This window comes from Bufo gargarizans, chromosome 10, assembly GCF_014858855.1.
Source record: "Bufo gargarizans isolate SCDJY-AF-19 chromosome 10, ASM1485885v1, whole genome shotgun sequence".
Classification (NCBI taxonomy): Eukaryota; Metazoa; Chordata; class Amphibia; order Anura; family Bufonidae; genus Bufo; species Bufo gargarizans.
The window spans coordinates 30,672,670-30,696,602 of NC_058089.1; positions in this window are offsets into that span (position 1 = coordinate 30,672,670).

Consider the following 23,933-nt stretch of genomic DNA (forward strand, 5'->3'; position numbering starts at 1 on the left):
GACTATCTCACTCATCCATACACTGGTGAAAAATTTCCTATAAAAGGTTTTTTTTTTACCTGTGACAGCAGCTTTGTGATTTATGTTTTAAAATGCCCCTGTGGATTGTTGTACGTTGGGAAGACATCGACCAGGATGAAAGACAGGTTTTGCAAACACAAATCGACAATATGGAAAAAAAAGTACTACCACCATGCAGGGGTGGTGACAGAATTCTATGTTTTTAAAAACGCGAGGCCTTCTGGATCCATAGGTTGCAGAGCCTGATGCCAATAGCCATAATTCCCGTATATGAACTCATATAATTTCTATAAAGTTACACTGTTTTGAAATATGAGTTATTAGTATCATTTTTATAACCCATCCATAAAATTTTGTTTCTTGCCAGAAAACATGATGATTGATGAGATTACTGCTTCAGGTCTCTATTATTACTACTCATGTAATGCCACTTACAAACTAATTATTTGTATATATTGTCACCAATCTATATTGTTTTACTACACTAACATGCGTTTTCCCTAGTGTGCATATAGTTGTATGCTGCTTTTTCCACCTGCACTGTGAATGTTTACATGGTGTGTTCAATAAAAACATGGTAACATTTAATTCTTTGTGTGTTATTAGTTTAAGCAGACTGTGATTGTCTATTGTTGTGACTTAGATGAAGATCAGATCACATTTTATCACCATTTTGTGCAGAAATCCATATCATTCCAAAGGGTTCACATACTTTTTCTTGCATCTATATTTAGATTTGATGCTGTCCTAGGCACTTTAGTGCCAGCTTTCTTCCCCAATAAAGTCCATAGCTGATGGTAAAATGCTCCCTAGGCCTTCAGCTTTCCCTCAGGACTCCCTCAAACACTTGGACAATAAAGGACTGACCTGTTACGTGGGCGCTTGGCAGCTGAAGGCATCTGTGTTGGTACCATGTTCTAATGTGCCTGCATTGCTGGGAAAAATTATGTTTTATTATATACAAACGGGGAGCAATACTATTACACCTTGACGCTCCGCTCTCTCTGTAACTGCCGCGCCCTCTGCACTTTAACATGGCCCGGTGGGATGACATTTTTACTGCCAGGCCCTGTCAAAGTAGACAGCGCACGGCAGTTGCAGAGACTGCAGAGCCTCTAGGTGTAATGGTAACGCCCCCATTGCTCCTAGAGGATCATTTGCATATATAAAAATAAATAAAAAATCTCAATAATGCAGGCATATATGAACATGGGCCCAACACAGACCGGCACTGATGGATGGCTTTAGCGCTGCCCTAGCCATTTTACAGGCTAAGGCAGCACTAAAGCATGTCCATTAGTGCCAGTGACATCACCGGGCTCATTGCCAAGCGGAAGCAACCCCCAAATAGTATCTCCAGTGGTAATAAGGCTCCCTACAGTGCCCTCAGTACTAATAAGGCCTCCCTATAGGGCACCTCTTATAATCTACAGTATAAGGCACTTCTATAGAGCCCTCAGTAGTAGGAATGCCCTCCACCACTGCCCACAGTATTTATAATGTTCCCTGCTGTGCCCCCTGTAATTATTAGTGTTAAGCGCGAATATTCGATTACCGAATTTTTATCTCGAATATTGCAACTTTGAGAATTCGCAAATATTTTGAATATAGTGCTATATATTCGTTATAGCGAATATTCGTAATTTTTTCGCATCTGAACACATGATTCCTCCCTGCTTCTTGCTTGTGGGCCAATGAGTCATTGGCCCACAAGCAACTTAGCAAGGAGGAATGATGACTTTAGATGGGAAAAAAAACTAATATTCAAAAAAATTAATATCTAGCACTATATCGAATATATTTGTTTTTTAGAATATTCGTCTTTTTTTCTCACTGAGATCGTGAAAACTCAGACCTGATAGTATATTCTAACCCCCAGGCATTCCCATAGTGACAGGGACGCTTGTCGGGAGGTGTAACAACTGTACAGATTGAAAAAAAAAAAGACGAATATTCTAAAAAACAAATATATTCGATATACTGTAGCGCTATATATTCGTTTTTTAAAATATTCGTCATTTTTTTCCATCTGAAGTCATGATTCCTCCCTGCTCAAGTTGCTTGTCAAGAATCATAACTTCAAATGGAAAAAAATGCTGAATATTCTAAAAGACAAATATATAGCACTATATCGAATATAGTGCTATATATTCCTTTTTGTCCCACGCCTGTATTGATCGTGTAATATTCGCATATTGCGCGATCATTACATTGCCGAATTTTCAAGTAAAAAAATGTAGAATATAACGAATATTCTAATTTGCGAATATTCAACGAATATTCTATAAAATATTTGCGAAATATCGCAAATTCGAATATGACCCCTGCCACTTATCACTGGTAATTATAATACCTTCTGCCGTACCCCCCGGAGTTATAATCATCTCTGTAGTGCCCCCATAAATTATAATGCCTTTCCTCTCCCTCCAGTCTTCTATACCATGCAGTCCCATGTAAATAACACCAGTCGTCTCCCACCAGTCTTCTATATGATACAGTCCCATGTAAATAACCTATCTTCCCTTCCCTTCTCTATAACATACAGTCTCATGTAAATAACTTAAATCTCCTCCTTCACCGCCCTCCAACACATAGTTCTATATAAATAACCACTCCTTAACTTCCAGTCTTCTAAAATATCCAGTCCCATGTAAATAACACCAGTCATCTCCCTCCAATTTTCTATAACATACAGTCCCATGTAAAAAATATATCTTTCTTATAGTCTTCTATAACATACAGTCCTAGGTAACTGACACCCCTCCCCTCCCTTCAGCCCCTCTAACATACAATCCCAGTTAAATAACATACTTCCCTCGCACTAAACAGGGAGGATGTATAATGGGGAGAACCACAACTCCCAGCATTTCTCTGGCACTTACATTCATTCCATGGCATCACAGGTCTCCACTGCTGAGTGCTGCCTCTTTCTGCACTGGTCACATGACGATGACCTCATCACAGGTCCTACCTCCATTTCCACTGCTGAAAAGATCACATGACTACGATGTCATCAAAGGTCCTTCAGGTATGGAGTGTAGACACAAACAGGCAGCAGATTTGCAGTAAATGCTAAACAGCACCCCCCCCCCCACCAAAACTCTGCCCCCTCCCGACCTCCACACCAAGGTGCCCCTGTTACTCTGTTGGCAGAGGTAGGGAATAAAAAATATGATAAGATAAATAAATAAACGCCTCTGCTGGCACTGGGAGGGGCCCCCTTCCTTGCTGGGCCCCCCTTCCTTGCTGGGCCCCTGTGCAGCTGAACCAGCTGCACAGGCAGTATGTCCGCCCCTGAATGACATAACATCACATTACCAGGCAACACCACAAACAAGGGCAGATGGCAAAACCCCCTGGGTCAGCAGCAAGCGGCTACACCCAGTAAGACACAAGACAGACTGACCACAATAACCACAGCTCACAGAAAGATACAGTATAGCTACCATAACGAGGGCACAGGAACGAAACAGGGGAAGTTAACCCCATAATAACCAAACAGGGAGGGGAGCCTGCATGAATAGGGACCTGAACACACAGGCTTCAGTACTGGACGTTGCCCCTGGCAATCAGCATACACGGAGTCCACCGCAGCCAGCACGCCAGAGCACAAACAACCCGAGACACAAACAGAAATGCATCCATACAGGGAACGCCAGAGTGAGGACAGCCACCATAAACCACTATTACTTGTATCTGTGCCTCTACTATCACTCTGACCCTCCTCATAGCATTCGCCTACGGGTTCCTGCACGAGGATGTCCTTGTATCATACCTACTGCTGGGGAGAATATAATGTGCTCCGTTCATCAGGAGAACAGGGCTAGGTGAGTAAAACTTTTTTATTTTATTAAAATTAAGGGGGAGTAATGAGAAATAACTACTGTGTGGGGCTTGAACAAGACATTCCTGTTGTGACGGGGCAACAAGAAGGCTTTCTTCTGTGTGGGGGCACTAAGGGAGCATTCTACTGCGTGAGGGCAGTAAGGGGAAATATACTACTGTATGGAGGCACTAAGCGTGCATTCTGATTAGAGATGAGCGAATTTTTCAAAAATGTGAATCGCTGGTTCGCCTAATTTTTGGGGTAAATTTCTGTTCGATCCGAATTTATTTGCAGCAAAATACATAAATAAAATGTCTTTTTCCTGGCTGCAGAGAGCCTTTATAGTAGTCTAGAACACTGTACCTTGCAGTAACACACATAAGGAGTCTGCTTTGGTAGTGAAATAATACTGTGAGTCAGTATGACCTGCAGATGACAGACGTCGCTCTTAGAATCACTGCACACTTCACTTATTTGGGCAGTCACTGGGCCAAAACTGACCAAATAACTCTAGTATGAACTCAAGTATGAGCCTTACAGGTCGATGTTAGCGCCAAGAAGAAGCACACTCCTTTTACACTGTTGTCAGCTGATTCCACATAGATGTCTACAGACCCTGTTCTATTAAACGCTTATACAAGTAGAGCCCCCCCCCCCTGACAGAGTGGAGAGGGTGTCAGCAGTAAGTCTGTGTTGACGTCACTGATTTTGCCCTTCCTCTGATCCATCAGAACAATAATCCCCAAAAAACGGATCCTGTCTGTTGAGCATCGGCCTCAACTCGGTCAGCATTTAGTCAGTAATCCATCAGTATTGCTAATGCCAAAAAAAACAGGAGTGGATCCAAAACAGAGATGACACGTGAATGGAATATTTGCAAGTCTTCTGTGTTTTGTACCCACTCTTGCTTTTGGCTACCAAATCCTAAACCAATTCGGATGGGACCATACAGGCCTTACAGCTGCTACACATAGAGGATCCGTTGTGTGTCTCATTTAACCTTCCTTCTGACAGATCAGAAAAAGGGTCAAATAAATGATTATGTCAGCCAAGCAAAAAAGGCTAAAAAGTGGCCTAGTCATGAAGTGGGGAGGGTGGGACCAGTAAGAGAAGTCCACCGAGTGGCCCTATGACATAGTGATGTGGTGGAAGCAGCATGAAGAGACCACAGAGTGGCCCAATGACATAGTCTGGAGGGGGCGGCAGCATCAGGAGGCCACAGAGTGGCGCAATGACAGAGTGTGGAGGTGGCGGTAGCATCAGGAGGCCACAGAGTGGCAAGGTGACATAGTGTGGAGGTTGCGGCAGCATCAGAAAGCCACAGAGTGGCACAATGACAGAGTGTGGAGCTGGCGGCAGCATCAGGAAGCCACAGAGTAGCACAATGACAGAGTTTGGAGGTGGCGGCAGCATCAGGAGGCCACAGAGTTGCACGATGACATAGAGTGGAGGTAGGAGAATCATGAGGAGAATACAGAGTGGCAAGGTGACATAGTGTGGAGGTGGGTGGTAGTACCAGTACCGCTGAAGATGGTAGGTGAAAGAAGGAGCACTTGGCATCAGATATGTAGCATCAGGCGTGTGGCAGCATCAGTATAGTAGCTGAGGCAGGAAGCCAGAAGAAACCAGTCTCTTTTGTCAAAGTGTTGGTGTGGCACCATGGATGATCTAGTCTGGTGCATCAGGAATTGGTGGGTGTAAATACTGGCTGATCGACACCTGATTCATCTTGACAAAGGTCAGTCTTTCCACACCCGCTCTGATGCCACACTATTGGCCGGGCAGGACAGCTCTTCCAGGGCAAACTCAGCCAGTTGCTGCCACAAATCCAGTTTGGCTGCCCAGTAGTCCAGCGGATCTTCAATGATGGCTGGCAGGGTGCACTCCAAGTATGCCACCACCTGCTGATTCAGGTTCTGCCCCAGATCTAGATTCTGCTGGTGAGTAGTTTCTTCACGAGGCGGGTGAGGAAAGCTGCTCATCAGCGACTCTAGACTCATGCTGCTGCTGATGGAGCTGGTACTGCTCCTGCCACACCACCTCTCCCCAGCAGCCATGGCAGTGGAACGTGAGCCCAGAGGGCCCCCTTCGGTCAGACCTGCAAGAGGATGGACGATGGTGCAGATAGACAGCGGCCAACTGACTACATAGGATGTCTCTATAGTAGTTCAGTTTGTCTCCTTCTCAGCTGGTGTAAAAAAGTCCCCCATTTTGGATCGGTAGCAAGGGTCCAACAAGGTGGAGAGCCAGAAGTCATCCCTCTGGTGACATCACTGTATACTGCCAAGGTGTCTGGGTCCTCTGCCTCATCTTCGTCATCGCCGTGTAGGTCCTCTGGCTGCTCCTGCTCCTCCTTTCCTGTCACCTGTGTAGCAAAACCACCAATTTCGCTACACATTGCTTGTGCTCCAATTTCCTCCTCCTCCAGTTCAGCCCCCGCAGAGCTCATGTGGCCTTGAGGTCTAGGCGCCATGTCTCCAGTCCCCTGACCAGCCAGATTTACCAGCATCTATTCCAGGACATGAAGCAGTGGAATGACGTTGTTCATCCCGCAGTCCTGGCGACTGACAAATAATGTGGCCTCCTCAAAGGGCCTGAGCAAACGGCAGGTGTCACGCATGAGGTGCCACTGCCTGACATTAAAGTTACACAGAGGAGTACTCCTGTCCTCTTGGATTATCAGGAAATCATTTATGGCCTATCTCTGTCCATACAGTCGGTCCAACATATGAAGGGTGGAATTCCAACGGGTGTTAGATCAAATATTTTTTATTTTGCCACTAATACACGGCATATCAGCCGATGTTGGGAGATGCTGTTCTGCTTCTGCAGCTCGAGGAGGGTGTGCTTTGCGATGTACAAGTGGCTGAAGTGCATTCAAAGTTTTTTGGTCTTGCAGATGAATGAAAGACTTCAGGAACCACTTCACAACCAGATTGAACACATGTGCCATGCAGGGCTCATGGCTCAGCCCTCCTTGACGCAGCACCAACATAATGTTCTGTCCGTTGTCGGTCACCATGGTTCTGATTTTGAGTTGTCGCGGAGAAACCCAGGATTCGATTTCTTGCTGAAAGACTTGGAGCAGTTCCTCGCCTGTGTGCACATGTAGTATGCTGGAGTGGCCACCGTGTCCCCTGCAGTAGAGGCAGAGGACACGGTGGAGGATGAGGAGACAGAGGTGGACATTGTCCCTGGACCAACGGCATGGCAACGTGGAGGTGGAAACTGCGTCGCTTGGCCAAGTTGCTGGTGTTGCTATGCAGGAACCACGTTCACCCAGTGGGCCGTAAAGGACATGTATTTTCCCTTACCGTAGTTACAACTCCACACGTCGGCGATGTACGGTAGTGCACTTTGACAGACACTGACAGGCTCAAGGACTGGCCCTCCTTCTGTTCTACATATTTGTGCAGGGCTGGTTTTGCCTTTTTGGCAAAGAAATAATGGCTTGGGATTCTGCATTTCGGCTCGGCACAAGCCATCAGTGCTCTGAAAGGTGCAGAGTGCACCACTTGGAAAGGGAGGGGCTTCAGCACCAGCAACTTGGCCAGGAGCACGTTCAACTTCTGTGCCGTTGGATGAGAGCACGCATACTGTTGTCTCTTGGCAATCGCTTCAGTGATCGATTGCTGATGGAATGTGTGACGACTGACGAGGAGTAGGAGGAAGAGGAGCAGGAGCATCAGGACCGGCGGATGATGGGAAGAACAGAGAGCTCGCTTTGGCTGAGGTGGTGGAGCCTTGACTGACTGTAACCAGACGCGTGCCAGTGGGGACCACCACATCAGAGCCACGGTTCTCCCAGGCCACTTTATGGCAACGCTGCCACTAATACATGTCAAACTGGGCTTTAGGCTGGGTTCAGACCTGAGCGTTCGGGATGGAGCGCTCTTTATGCGCAATTGTATGCGCGTTTACAATCGCGGCTCCGGAACAAGTGAACGCCCTTTGTCGTGCATTCCCGGAAGTCTGTGTATGGGAACGCGCGACAAAACGCCCCAAAGATGCTCCTGTACTTCTTGGGACGTCGGGCGTTTTACAGCGCGATCGTACGCGCTGTAAAACGCTAAGGTGAGAACCATTCCCATAGGGAATCATTGGTTCTTGCCTGTTGAGCGTTTTACAGCGCGTAGGAACGCGCTGTAAAACGCTCAGGTCTGAACCCAGCCTAAGAGTATAGCACTGCACCACACAAGGGCAATTAGGCCCTAGTTTTTAAAATTTTTACAGAACACGACAGGGTTTTCAACAAATAAGTGCAACGCTGGACGGCGAATATATATTTATTTTGCCAGTAATACACAGCAAACTGGGCTTTAGAATATATCACTGCACTACAGGAAGGCAATTACGCCCTAATTTTTTTCTACTTTAACACAACACAAGAGGCTTTTCAACAGATAAGTGCAATGTTAAACAGCGAATTTATTTTTATTTCGCCAGTAATACACGGCAAACTGGGCTTTAGAATATATCAATGCACCGCTGAGCAGCAAAGATATTTTTCCTTTTTCCACTAATACACGCAAAAAAGGGCTTTGAAACAGATAACTGCACCGCTGAGTGGCAAATTTATTTTTTTATGTTTTCAACTAATAAACGCAAAAAAAGTGCTTTAACCGCTTGAGTACCGGGCTCATTTTCCCCTTAAGGACCAGGCCATTTTTTGAAAATCTGACATTTGTCACTTTATGTAGTGATAACTTTAAAACGCTTTTACTTATCCAGGCCATTCTGAGATTGTTTTCTTCTCACATATTGTACTTCATGTTAGTGGTAAAATTGATTTATAAAAAAAATAAAATCTAAATTTACCAAAAATTTAAAAAAATTGCTAATTTCCAAATTTCAATTTCTCTACTTTCATAATAGATAGTAATATCTTTAAAAATAGTTATTACATTCCCCATATGTCTACTTCATGTTTGGATCCTTTTGTGAATGCCATTTTATTTTTTGGGGACGTTAGAAGGCTTAGAATTTTAGAAGCAAATCTTGAAATTTTTCAGAAAATTTCTAAAACCCACTTTTTCAGGAACAGTTCAGGTCTGAAGTCACTTTGTGAAGCTTACGTAATAAAAACCACCCAAAAAAGACCCCATTTTACAAACTACACCCCTCAAGGTAGTCAAAACTGATTTTACAAACTTTGTTAACCCTTTAGGTGTTCCACAAGAATTAATGGAAAATAGAGATAAAATTTAAAAATTTCACTTTTTTGGTAGATTTTCCATTTGAATCCATTTTTTCCAGTTACAAAACAAGGGTTAACAGCCAAACAAAACTCAAGATTTATGGCCCTGATTCTTTAGTTTACAGAAACACCCCATATGTGGTTGTAAACTGCTGTACGGGCACACGGCAGGGTGCATAAGGAAAAGAATGCCATACGGTTTTTGGAAGGCTGATTTTGTCTGGACTGGTTTTTTGACACCATGTCCCATTTGAAGCTCCCCTGATGCACCCCTAGAGTAGAAACTCCAAAAAGGTGACCCCATTTTAGAAACTACACCCCTTGAGGTATACAAAACTGATGATTTTACAAACTTTGTTAACCCTTTAGGTGTTCCACAAGAATTAATGGAAAATAGAGATAACATTTAAATATGTTACTTTTTTGGCAGATTTTCCATTTTAAGAATTTTTTTCCAGTTACAAAGCAAGGGTTAACAGCCAAACAAAATTCTATATTTATGGCCCTGATATGTGGTTGTAAACTGCTGTACGGGCACACGCAGGGCGCAGAAGGAAAGAAATGCCATACGGTTTTTGGAAGGCAGATTTTGCTGGACTGTTTTTTTTACACCATGTCCCATTTGAAGCTCCCCTGATGCACCCCTAGAGTAGAAACTCCAAAAAAGTGACCCCATTTTAGAAACTACGGGATAGGGTGGCAGTTTTGTTGGTACTATTTTAGGGTACATATGATTTTTGGTTGCTCTATATCAGGCATCCTCAAACTGCAGCCCTCCAGCTGTTGCATGACTACAACTCCCAGCATGCCCAAACAGACTAGAGGTACCAGCCTACAGCAGGGCATTGTGGGAGTTGTAGTTTGACAACAGCGGGAGGGCCGCAGTTTGAGGATGCCTGCTCTATATTAGCCTTTTTGTGAGGCAAGGTAACAAGAAATAACAGTTTTGGCACCGTTTTTATTTTCATCTGACAGGTTAGATCATGTGGTATTTTTATAGAGCAGGTTATTTTTTTGGTTGTTTGATTCAGTTTTACATAACAAAGCATTTTGTGTAGGGGCTTATTTTTTTCGGAGTGAGATGACGGTTTGATTGACACTATTTTGTGCTGTGTATGACTTTTTGATTGCTTGCTATTACACTTTTTGTGATGTAAGGTGACAAAAAATGGCTTTTTTTACACCGTTTTTTTTTTATTTTTTACAGTATTCACCTGAGGGGTTAGGTCTTGTGATATTTTTATAGAGCTGGTTATTACGGACGAGCCGATGCCTAATATGTATACTTGTTTTATTTATGTGAGTTTCACACAACAAAAAAATCATGTTTTAGTATCTCCATATTCTGAGAGCGATATTATTTTCAGTTTTTGGGCGATTATCTTAGGTAGGGTCTCATTTTTTGTGGGATAAGATGACGGTTTGATTGGCACTATATTGGGGTGCATATGACTTTTTGATAGCTTGCTATTACACTTTTTGTGAGGTGACCAAAAAAATAGCTTTTTTTACAGTTTTTTTTTTTTTGGTGTTCACCTGAGGGGTTAGGTCATGTGATATTTTATAGTGAAGGTTCTTACGGACGCGGCGATACCTAATATGTATACTTTTTTAAATTTACTTAAGTTTTCCACAATAACAGCTTTTTAAAACAAAAAAAAAATGATGTTTTAGTGTCTCCATATTCTGAGCCATAATTTTTTTATTTTTTGGGCGATTGTCTTAGGTAGGGGCTAATTTTTTGGGGGATCAGGTAACGGTTAGATTGGTACTATTTTGGTGGGCATACACCATTTTGATCGCTTGCTGTTGTACTTTTAGTGATGTAACGTGACAAAAAAATTGTTTATTTAGCACAGTTTTTATTTTTATTTTTTACGGTGTTCATCTGAGGGGTTAGTTCATGTAATATGTTTATAGAGCCGGTCGATACGAACGCGGTGATACCTAATATGTATACGAAAATGACGTGTTTTTTTATTTTTTTACTTGAAACTTTAAATTTTTTTTGGGGGGGGAAACTTTATTTATTTTTAACTTTTTTTTTCACTTTATTTTTTGTCCCACTTTGGGACTTCAACTTTGGGGGGTCTGATCCCCTTTACAATGCATTCCAATACTTCTGTATTGGAATGCATTGGCTGTATGAGTAATACAGTGTGTATTACTCATACAGCTTCCTGCCTGTGAGATCCAGGGGGCTGGATCTCACAGGCTCTTCACTGGAAGCAGCCCTGATGCCTAAGGAAGGCATCGCGCTGCCTTCCATGCCATCGGGTCCCCATTACAGCAGCACGGGGACCCGATGGCAGCGCCGATGCCTGCCGGAATGACCCGTAAACGCTGCAAACCACAGGTCTGAAATGACCTGAGGTTTGCAGCAATCGCCAATACGGGGGGGGGGGGGGGTTGAGGTCACAGGACCTCCCTCGGCATTGTCACAGAGTGCCTGCTGAATGATTTCAGCAGGCACTCAGTTCCGATCACTGTCCGCCGCGCGGCAGTAATCGGAAATACACAGGGCGTACCTTTACGCCCTGTGTCCTTAAGTACCGGGACATCAGGGCGTACAGGTACGCCCTGTGTCCCCAAGAGGTTTAAACAGATAACTGCACTGCTGAGCGGCAAATATATATATTTTTTTTCCACTAAAAGATGGAAAAAAGGCCTTTAGAACAGATAACAACAACGCTGAGCAGCAAATATATTTTACTTTTGCCACTAATACACGACAAAAGGGCTGTAATTTTCACACTTCACCACACAACAATTAATAAGCCCTTTTTTCCCACTAATACAAGCCAAAAAATTATTTAGAACATATAGGGCACAAGGGCAAATAAGACTTAGAAATATTTTCTTGTTATAACCCCTGTTAATGCCTGTATCAAACAGCACTTGCACGCTAATAAGAACGGTTTGATGGAATTACAGAGCTGTACAATGGCAATTTGGATCCCCTCACAGTGCTGCAAGGTGTAATAGGATTGTTCCTATTACCCAGGCTGTCACCTCCCCGACTGAACTCTGTTCAACATACACTCACCTGAAGAATTATTAGGAACACCTGTTCTATTTCTCATTAATGCGATTATCTAGTCAACCAATCACATGGCAGTTGCTTCAATGCATGTCGGGTTGTGGTCCTGGTCAAGACAATCTCCTGAACTCCAAACTGAATGTCAGAATGGGAAAGAAAGGTGATTTAAGCAATTTTGAGCGTGGCATGGTTGTTGGTGCTAGACGGGCCGGTCTGAGTATTTCACAATCTGCTCAGTTACTAGGATTTTCACGCACAACCATTTCTAGGGTTTACAAAGAATGGTGTGAAAAGGGAAAAACATCCAGTATGCGGCAGTCCTGTGGGCGAAAATGCCTTGTTGATGCTAGAGGTCAGAGGAGAATGGGCCGACTGATTCAAGCTGATAGAAGAGCAACGTTGACTAAAAATAACCACTCGTTACAACCGAGGTATGCAGCAAAGCATTTGTGAAGCCACAACACGCACAACCTTGAGGCGGATGGGCTACAACAGCAGAAGACCCCACCGGGTACCACTCATCTCCACTACAAATAGGAAAAAGAGGCTAAAATTTGCACGAACTCACCAAAATTGGACTGTTGAAGAGTGGAAAAATGTTGCCTGGTCTGATTAGTCTCGATTTCTGTTGAGACATTCAAATGGTAGAGTCCGAATTTGGCGCAAACAGAATGAGAACATGTATCCATCATGCCTTGTTACCACTGTGCAGGCTGGTGGTGGTGGTGTAATGGTGTGGGGGATGTTTTCTGGGCACACTTTAGGCCCCTTAGTGCCAATTAGACATCGTTTAAATGCCACGGGCTACCTGAGCATTGTTTCTGACCATGTCCATCCCTTCATGACCACCATGTACCCATCCTCTGATGGCTACTTCCAGCAGGATAATGCACCATGTCACAAAGCTCGAATCATTTCAAATTGGTTTTTTGAACATGACAATGAGTTCACTGTACTAAAATGGCCCCCACAGTCACCAGATCTCAACCCAATAGAGTATCTTTAGGATGTGGTGGAACGGGAGCTTCGTGCCCTGGATGTGCATCCCTCAAATCTCCATCAACTGCAAGATGCTATCCTATCAATATGGGCCAACATTTCTAAAGAATGCTATCAGCACCTTGTTGAATCAATGCCACGTAGAATTAAGGCAGTTCTGAAGGCAAAAGAGGGTCCAACACCGTATTAGTATGGTGTTCCTAATAATTCTTTAGGTGAGTGTAAATGCTGTGGAATGATCCCTCCCTATCCTTTCCTTACAGCTTGAATGATCTTTCTCTGCACTTATAAATATTTTTTTTTTTAGCACAATTATATTTTCTCTAACACTGTCCCTAGCGCCTGCTGATGTCTTTCCCTGCACTAAGTACACTGGAAAATGGCAGAATCTCTGATGGCTGAGGCTATTTATAGGGCTGTGACATCACAGGTCAGGCTGGCTGCTGATTAGCTGCATGCATGGCATTGTGGGTGATCCCGCCTTCCCAGAGTTCCTTGCCCCATGTCCTCACATATGCAGCAGCCATTTTAGGAAAAAAATGTGATTTGTTACCACGAAGCGCGGGGAAATTCGCTATCTGTGCAAATCAATTTTTTCCTGAAATTTTGAACAAATTCCACTTCGTCAGCTTTGATTCAACAAGAAATTTGATTCATTTTTAATTACTTCATCACAAATCGCTTTCCATTGTCTGGAGCGGATGCACCGACAGGAAATAGCAAATGGTGATTTAACTCCTCCGATTCTACGTTCAACGCTGATCATGGCCTTTGTAATTCATATTAAAGAGGTTATACAATTCCTATAATGACCTTCAGAATGCCCGGGCCCCTCCTCTAAAGCATACTTATCTGCTTCCCGACACCCGCGTCCCTCTTAATCCCTGCAAGGCCACAGCTGCAATGACCTGTCACGTAGATTGAAACATCTGGCGGAAGGAAGGATGGTGAGATGCGGGGTTCAGCCAATAGAGGGCTGCGACAGTGACCAGCTTTCTTAGCTGCTAGGGAGGCTGGTCACCATCGCGGCCTGCTATTGGCTGTAAACCCCCCTCCCCCTCATCGCAGGATGTTTTGATCCTTGTTATGGGGAGATGCAGCAGTGGCCGTGCAAGGATCCAGATGGACATGGATGCCAGGGAGAAGGTAAGTATGCTCTAGAGGAGGGCCTGGGCATTCTGGGGTCATTATAGGGATTGGATAACCCCTTTAAGCATTTCAGGGGGTAAAATATTAATAATACTCACCTCATCCACTTGCTTGTGGTTTTCTTCAATCAAGACGGGAGCGGACGGCCTCTCCGTAAGCAAATGGATGAGGTAAGTATGTTTTTATTTTTATTTTCAGCCACCATTTTTGGAAAAATTGATTCATTACTACGAAGCGTGAGGAAATTTGGCTTCGTGATGAATCAAATTTTTCTTGAAATTCGCTCAACGCTAGTGAAGAGGCATTATGGAGACAATCTACTTTGTGGGGAAGTAAGGGAAAATAACTACTATGTGTGGGCACAGACAGGGCACAACTACTGTATGGGGGCCTTAGGGGAGCATTCTACTGTGTGAGACCAATAAGGGGAGCACCTACTGTGTAGGGAAACTAAGGCCCCTTTCACACGGGCGAGTTTTCCGTGCGGGTGCGATGCGTGCGGTGAACGTATTGCACCCGCACTGAATCCTGACCCATTCATTTCTATGGGGCTGTGCACATGAGCAGTGATTTTCGCGCATCACTTGTGCGTTGAGTGAAAATCGCAGAATGCTCTATATTGTCCGATTTTCACGCGACGCAGGCCCCATAGAAGTGAATGGGAAGCGTGAAAATCGCATAGCATCCGCAAGCAAGTACGGATGCGGTGCGATTTTCACGCACGGTTGCTAGGAGACGATCGGGATGGAGACCCGATCATTATTATTTTCCCTTTTAACATGGTTATAAGGGAAAATAATAGCATTCTGAATACAAAATGCATAGTAAAACAGCGCTAGAGGGGTCAAAAAATAATAATAATAATTTAACTCACCTTAGTCCACTTGATCGCGAAGCCCGGCATCTCCTTGTGTCTCCTCTGCGCTGAACAGGACCTGGGGTGAGCATTAAATAGAGGTTAAGGACCTTTGATGACGTCACTCCGGTCATCACATGGTCTTTTACCATGGTGAATCACCATGGTAAAAGATCATGTGACGTACCATGTGATGACCGGAGTCACATCATCAAAGGTCCTTAACCTCTATTTAATGCTCACCCCAGGTCCTGTTAAGCAGAGTAGACACAAGGAGATGCCGGCTTCGCGATCAAGTGGACTAAGGTGAGTTAAATTATTTTGTATTTATTTTTTAACCCCTCTAGCGCTGTTTTACTATGCATTCTGTTTTCAGAATGCTATTATTTTCCCTTATAACCATGTTATAAGGGAAAATAATACAATCTTCAGAACATCAATCCCAAGCCCGAACTTCTGTGAAGAAGTTCGGGTTTGGGTACCAAACATGCGTTATTTTTCTCACGCGAGTGCAACGCATGACAATGTTTTGCACTCGCGCAGAAAAATTGCGCATTTTCCCGCAACGCACATGCCTCTTATCCGGGCCAAAAATATGACGCCCATGTGAAAGAGGCCTAAGGGTAATAACTACTGTCTGGGGGCACAGAGTGGACTGAGGGTGAGTGGGTGTGTACTGTATAGACAGGCACTAGGCAGAGAGGCATGGCTTAGTATAAAAAACTATTGTGCCGCTATTTTCCCTTCTTGGGCTTTTCAAAAATTGGGCGTGGACTGGACATGTACCAACTAAAGTACCCTTAAACATTTGTTTCAAAGTAGACCTCTTCACAGCAATTGTATACCTTACTGGCAGCACCCTGCCACGGTATAAAACTGTTATTAAGGGACATGGCAAAGAGTTCAAGTGGTGATTCGGTTTCCAAGTTGCCCAGATCTCAGACTGATCAAGCATCTGTTTGCTACTTTCACACCTGCGTTTAGGTGCGGATCCGTCTGGTATCTGCACAGACGGATCCGCACCTATAATGCAAACGCTTAGATCCGTTCAGAACTGATCCGTTTGCATTACCATGAACAAAAAAAAACAAAAAAAAAATAATTTTTTTTTTTGTTTTTTTTTCATGATAGTGCAAACGGATCCGTTTTGACTTTACATTGAAAGTCAATGGGGGACGGATCCGTTTGAAAATTGAGCCATACTGTGTCAACTTCAAATGGATCCGTCCCCGTTGACTTACATTGTAAGTCTGAACGGATCCGTTTGCCTCCGCACGGCCAGGCGGACATCCGAACGCCTGCTGAGCGGAGGACAAACGGTGCCAGACTGATGCATTCTGAGCGGATCCGCATCCACTCCGAATGCATTAGGGCTGGACGGATCTGTTCGGGGCCGCTTGTGAGAGCCTTTAAACGGAACTCACAAGCGGAGCCCCGAACGCAAGTCTGAAAGTAGCCTAAGGAACCTGTCACCAAAAAATCGCTTACTAAGCTGTTAACAGTACCTTATAGTGCTGCATAAAAGTTTCCTAATGCACTTTTTCATTGTTTAGCCGCATCTAGCCTCCTTGAGAAATCAATGTTTTATTCAGCCGCTGCCCCCTGCTTTAAGTCAGGTTTGAAGTCAAGGGGGCAGCGGCCTAGGCGTCTCCAATCCTGCTCTCCCCGCCTCCCGCCGCCTTTATTGACAAGCCAGATCTCAGTGCTGGGAACGCGCTCCCAGCCCGCATACGCAGTAAAGGGCTGCTGTAGTGCGATCCCGGCTCGTACACTCAGCCGGCTTCAGTTTCGCTACTGCGCATGCGCCCGCCGGCCTTACATACTAGCACAGTTACAGAGGATGCCGGGCGCAAACTGAAGCCGGCTGAGTGTACGAGCCGGAGCCGGGATCGTGCTACAGCAGCCCTTTACTGCGCATGCGGGCTGGGAGCGCGGCCTCGGCACTGAGATCCGGCGTATCAATAAAGGCGGCGGGAGGCGGGGAGAGCAGGATTGGAGACGCCTAGGCCGCTGCCCCCTTGACTTCAAACCTGACTTAAAGCAGGGGGCAGCAGCTGAATAAAACATTGATTTCTCAAGGAGGCTAGATGCGGCTAAACGATGAAAAAGTGCATTAGGAAACTACTATGCAGCACTATAAGGTACTATTAACAGCTTAGTAAGCGATTTTTGGAGACAGGTTTCCTTTAAAGATGCCCTCAATCAGGTCTAATTACGTTTGCTCTACTGCTCCAAATTATCTTAATCCCATTGTGGATTAAAGGGACCTGGGAAGGCAGAGTTTGCCTTGGAACTGTATTAGGTCTTCCTTATTCAGTACTAGATGGTTGTGGCCTACGGGCTGTCAATAAAGCCACAGTTTGTAACAGCCCCATTGTGCCCAATACACACACAACTGTGATTGATTTGGCAAATGTTTTCTTTTCAGTACCACTAAATTTAGACAGTTGGTAGTGGTTTGCCTTCACACATGAGGGTAAACAGGATACCTGGGTGGTACTGTCGCAGGGAGCCCAGAACTCGCCCAGTATGTATACTGCAGTCATGTCACAAGTTTTGCCAGATTGGAACTTACTACATCCGGAGGTTGTGTTTCTACAATACGTTGATGACTTATTGCTCTGCTGTTCCCCCAGGGCCATGTCACCCCTGTCCTTTTTTACCGGATCGTGGCTGCTAGACATCAGAAACAAAACTTCAGGTTTGCTGCATTACTGTTACCTTCCTGGGGTGAAGTATGTCACCTCTGAATGTAAGAAGGCTGTGGAGAACACCCCTTTGCCCAGAAAAATTAGGATGCACTGAAGACGTTTTTGGGCCTTGTTCCTTATTGCAGACCTTGGATAAACAAGTTTGATGCAGACTCTTTATGATTGTTTGTCTTTTGGTCCCTTCCACCTTACAGATGAGGTGATAGATACCTTTTATGCCCAAAACCTGGCAATTTTATGCTCCCCCGCACTGGGCCTATTAGATTATTACATTTAGATTGTATTATATAGAAGTAAATGGCCATGTCTCCGCTGTCCTCACTCAACTGCATGGCCAGCAACAACGCCCTGTAGCATATTATTCTGCCAGACTTAAAGGGATTCTGTCACCAGGATTTACCCTACAGATATGTGCCCATCAGTCTCCTTGTTTTGTATTAAATGATCCCACTCTTACTGCTCTGTGTGTCTTTTATTCATCAAAAAAGCTATTTTATTGTTATGTAAATTACCTTGATAAAGAGCCCCAGGGGTTGTCCCACGATCCGCTGGAGCCCAGCCGTGCCCATCGTTCCGGAGCCCAGCACTGCCTATCAGTTAATTTATTCACTGCACTTGCCCTGACATCATTCTTTCCAAGCGCCGTAGTCTGCGCCCGTGCGGACTACTGGCTCAGGCTTCATCGATCCAACTGCGCATGTGCCTGCTCCCTGCTCATGAGCCTCCTCATGATATTACAAAAATCTTTTTGTTGCCCGCCATTTGAGAATGTGGTGTGCCTTTTTGTTGCCTGACAAGGTTACTGTCCAAAGGTGTAATAATTTGATTCCAGCCACCCTGTTGCCTCTGGAGCAAGGGGGAGATGACCCTTAAAAAAACATTGAGGTATGCACTCCAAAAGACCTCTGAAGGTGTTCTGTCGTACTATATCTGGCACAAGCTGTTAGCAGTAGATCCTTTAAAGGGACACTAACAGGCCGAATAAGCATAATTAGCTGTATATTTGTATGCACAGGTCTTCTATTGTGTAATAAAGACATATACAGACGTGGACAAAATTGTTGGTACCCTTTGGTCAATGAAAGAAAAAGTCACAATGGTCACAGAAATAACTTTAATCTGACAAAAGTAATAATAAATTAAAATTCTATAAATGTTAACCAATGAAAGTCAGACATTGTTTTTCAACCATGCTTCAACAGAATTATGTAAAAAAATAAACTCATGAAACAGGCATGGACAAAAATGATGGTACCCCTAGAAAACACAGAACATAATGTGACCAAAGGGACATGTTAATTCAAGGTGTGTCCACTAATTAGCATCACAGGTGTCTACAACCTTGTAATCAGCCATTGGGCCTATATATATGGCTCCAGGTAATCACTGTGTTGTTTGGTGATATGGTGTGTACCACACTCGACATGGACCAGAGGAAGCAAAGGAAAGAGCTGTCTCAAGAGATCAGAAAGAAAATTATAGACAAGCATGTTAAAGGTAAAGGCTATAAGACCATCTCCAAGCAACTAGATGTTCCTGTGAGTACAGTTGCACATATTATTCATAAGTTTAAGATCCATGGGACTGTAGCCAACCTCCCTGGACGTGGCCGCAGGAGGAAAATTGATGACAAATCTAAGAGACGGATAATCCGAATGGTAACAAAAGAGCCTAGAAAGACTTCTAAAGAGATTCAAGGTGAACTTCATGCTCAAGGAACATCAGTGTCAGATCGCACCATCCGTCGTTGTTTGAGCCAAAGTGGACTACATGGGAGACGACCAAGGAGGACACCATTGTTGAAAACGAATCATAAAAAAGCAAGACTGGAATATGCCAAACTACATGTTGACAAGCCACAAAGCTTCTGGGAGAATGTCCTGTGGACAGATGAGACAAAAATCGAAGTTTTTGCCAAGGCACATCAGCTGTATGTTCACAGACGAAAAAATGAAGCATATCAAGAAAAGAACACTGTCCCTACTGTGAAACATGGAGGAGGCTCTGTTATGTTCTGGGGCTGCTTTGCTGCGTCTGGCACAGGGTGTCTTGAATCTGTGCAGGGTACAATGAAATCTCAAGACTATCAAGGAATTCTAGAGAGAAATGTACTAGCCAGTGTCAGAAAGCTTGGTCTCAGTCGCAGGTCATGGGTCTTGCAACAGGACAATGACCCAAAACACACCGCTAAAAACACCCAAGAATGGCTAAGAGGAAAAAATTGGACTATTCTAAAGTGGCCTTCTATGAGCCCTGACCTCAATCCTATTGAGCATCTTTGGAAGGAGCTGAAACATGCAGTCTGGAAAAGGCACCCTTCAAACCGGACACAACTGGAGCAGTTTGCTCATGAGGAGTGGGCCAAAATACCTGCTGAGAGGTGCAGATGTCTCATTGACAGTTACAGGAAGCGTTTGATTGCAGTGATTGCCTCAAAAGGTTGCGCAACAAAATATTAAGTTAGGGGTACCATCATTTTTGTCCATGCCTGTTTCATGAGTTTATTTTTTTACATAATTCTGTTGAAGCATGGTTGAAAAACAATGTCTGACTTTCATTGGTTAACATTTATAGAATTTTAATTTATTATTACTTTTGTCAGATTAAAGTTATTTCTGTGACCATTGTGACTTTTTCTTTCATTGACCAAAGGGTACCAACAATTTTGTCCACGTCTGTAAGTCTAACCCCTGTCCACCTTATGAAAACTGTAAAATGATGTTTTATAACCTGATAGAATCGCTCGTCTTTCTGCCCAAGAGGCGGCGTTTCAGCTTTACTTCTGCCCAGGCACCTGCCCCCCAACCGCCGTTCTGAGGCGCCGCCCAGCTCATCAATATTCACTTCGCTGGGCGGCTTCTGCGCTGCTGAGAAAAGTGCCCTGCGCAGGCGCAGAACGCAGAGGCTGAAGCGGCCTCAAAGCAGAGGGTATGCAGGCGCAATGTGATCCCGGCCAGTGAGGGTGCCGAGCGCATGCGCCAGATCTCGGAACGTCGGGGACAGCAGAAGCCGCCCAGCGAAGTGAATATTGATGAGCTGGGCGGCGCTTCAGAATGGCGGTTGGGGGGAGGCTGCCTGGGCAGAAGTAAAGCTGAAACGCCGCCCCTTGGGCAGAAAGACGAGCAATTCTATCAGGTTATAAAACATCATTTTACAGTCATCATAAGGTGGACAGGGGTTAGATGTTTTTATTACACAATAGAAGACCTGTGCATACATACACTGCTCAAAAAAATAAAGGGAACACTTAAACAACACAATGTAACTCCAAGTAAATAACACTTCTGTGAAATCAAACTGTCCACTTAGGAAGCAACACTGAGTGACAATCAATTTCACATGCTGTTGTGCAAATGGGATAGACAACAGGTTGAAATTATAGGCAATTAGCAAGACACCCCCAATAAAGGAGTGGTTCTGCAGGTGGTGACCACAGACCACTTCTCAGTTCCTATGCTTCCTGGCTGATGTTTTGGTCACTTTTGAATGCTGGCGGTGCTTTCACTCTAGTGGTAGCATGATACGGAGTCTAGAACCCACACAAGTGGCTCAGGTAGTGCAGCTTATCCAGGATGGCACATCAATGCGAGCTGTGGCAAGAAGGTTTGCTGTGTCTGTCAGCGTAGTGTCCAGGAGATGTGGAGGAGGCCATAGAAGGGCAACAACCCAGCATCAGGACTGCTACCTCCGCCTTTGTGCAAGGAGGAACAGGAGGGGCACTGCCAGAGCCCTGCAAAATGACCTCCAGCAGGCCACTAAGGCCTCATGCACACGACCGTTGTGTGCATCCGTGGCCGTTGTGCCATTTTCATTTTTTTTTCGCGGACCCATTGACTTTCAATGGGTCCGTGGAAAAATCGGAAAATGCTCCGTTTTGCAGCCGAGACCGTGATCCGTGTATCCTGTCCGTCAAAAAAATATCCTGTCCTATTTTTTTGACGGACAACGGTTCACGGACCCATTCAAGTCAATGGGTTCGTGAAAGAACACGGATGCACACAAGATTGGCATCCGTGTCCGTGATCCGTGGCCGTAGGTTACTTTCATACAGACGGATCCGAAGATCCGTCTGCATAAAAGCTTTTTCATAGCTGAGTTTTCACTTCGTGAAAACTCAGATCCGACAGTATATTCAAACACAGAGGCGTTCCCATGGTGATGGGGACGCTTCTAGTTAGAATATACAACGAACTGTGTACATGACTGCCCCCTGCTGCCTGGCAGCACCCGATCTCTTACAGGGGGCCGTGATCCGTATAATTAACCCCTCAGGTGCTGCACCTGAAGGGGTTAATTGTGCTATCATAGCCCCCTGTAAGAGATCCGGGCAGACCCCCCTCCCTCCCCAGTTTAAATTTCATTGGTGGCCCTCCCTCCCTCTATTGTAATAATAGCATTGGTGGCACAGTGTGCGGCCCCCCCTCCCTCCCTCTATTGCATTAACATTGGTAGCAGTGTGCGCCCCCCCCGCCCCCCCCTCCTCCCTCTATTGTTTTAATACATTGGTGGCAGTGTGCGCCCCCCCCCCCCTTCCTCCCTCTATTCTTTTAATACATTGGTGGCAGTGTGCGGCCTCCCCTCTCCCCTCCCCCCCAGATCATTGGTGGCAGCGGAGTTCCGATCGGAGTCCCAGTTTAATCGCTGGGGCTCCGATCGGTAACCATGGCAACGAGGACGCTACTGCAGTCCTGGTTGCCATGGTTACTTAGCCTTAGCAATAATAGAAGATTCATACTTACCTGCTGGCTGCTGCGTTGTCTGCGTCCGGCCGGGAGCTCCTCCTACTGGTAAGTGACAGCAATGCGCCACACAGACCTGTCACTTACCAGTAGGAGGAGCTCCCGGCCGGACACAGAGATCGCAGCAGCCAGCAGCCAGGTAAGTATGATGCTTCTACTCCGCTGCCACCAATGATCCAACGATCGGGGGGGGGGGGCGCACACTGCCACCAATGCTATTATTACAATAGAGGAAGGGAGGGGGGGCGAGGGGGGCGCACACTGCCACCAATGCTATTACAATAGAGGGCGGGGGGGCGCACACTGCCACCAATGCTATTATTACAAAAGAGGGAGGGAGGGGGGGCGGGGGCGCACACTGGCCACCAATGCAATTATTACAATAGAGGGAGGGAGTGGGGGCGGGGGGGCGCACACTGCCACCAATGCTATTACAATAGAGGGAGGGCGGAGGGGGTGCACACTGCCACCAATGCTATTATTACAATAGAGGGAGGGAGGGGGGTGGGGGGGGCGCACACTGCCACCAATGCTATTACAATAGAGGGAGGGGGCGGGGGGGGGCACACTGCCACCAATGCTATTATTACAAAAGAGGGAGGGAGGGGGGCGGGGGCGCACACTGCCACCAATGCTATTATTACAATGGAGGGGGGGCGGGGGGGGGCGCGCACTGCCACCAATGCTATTACAATAGAGGGAGGGCGGGGGGGGGGCGCACACTGCCACCAATGCTATTATTACAAAAGAGGGAGGGAGGGGGGGCGTTGGTCGCACACTGCCACCAATGCTATTATTACAATAGAGGGAGGGAGGGGGGGGGGCGCACACTGGCCACCAACGAGTTAACTACAGGGGAGGGAGGGGGGGCCCACTGGCCACCAATGAGTTAAAAACAGGGGGGGGGTCTGCCCCCTGCTGCCTGGCAGCACCTGCCAGGCAGCAGGGGGCAGTCATGTACACAGTTTTTTTGTAAATTCTAACCTAAAGCGTCCCCATCACCATGGGAACTCCTCTGTGTTAGAATATACTGTCGGATCTGAGTTTCACGATGTAGCTCATATCCGACAGTATATTCTAGCATAGAGGCGTTCCCATGGTGATGGGGACGCTTCAAGTTAAAATATACCATCGGATTGGAGAAAACTCCAATCCAATGGTATAAAAGAACTCCAGACTTTACATTGAAAGTCAATGTGGACGGATCCGTTTGAAATGGCACCATATTGTGTCAACGTCAAACGGATCCGTCCCCATTGACTTGCATTGTAATTCAGGACGGATCCGTTTGGCTCAGCACGGCCAGGCGGACACCAAAACGACATTTTTTTCATGTCCAAAAATCAAGGAAGACCCACGGACGAAAAAACGGTCGCGGATCACGGACCTACAGAC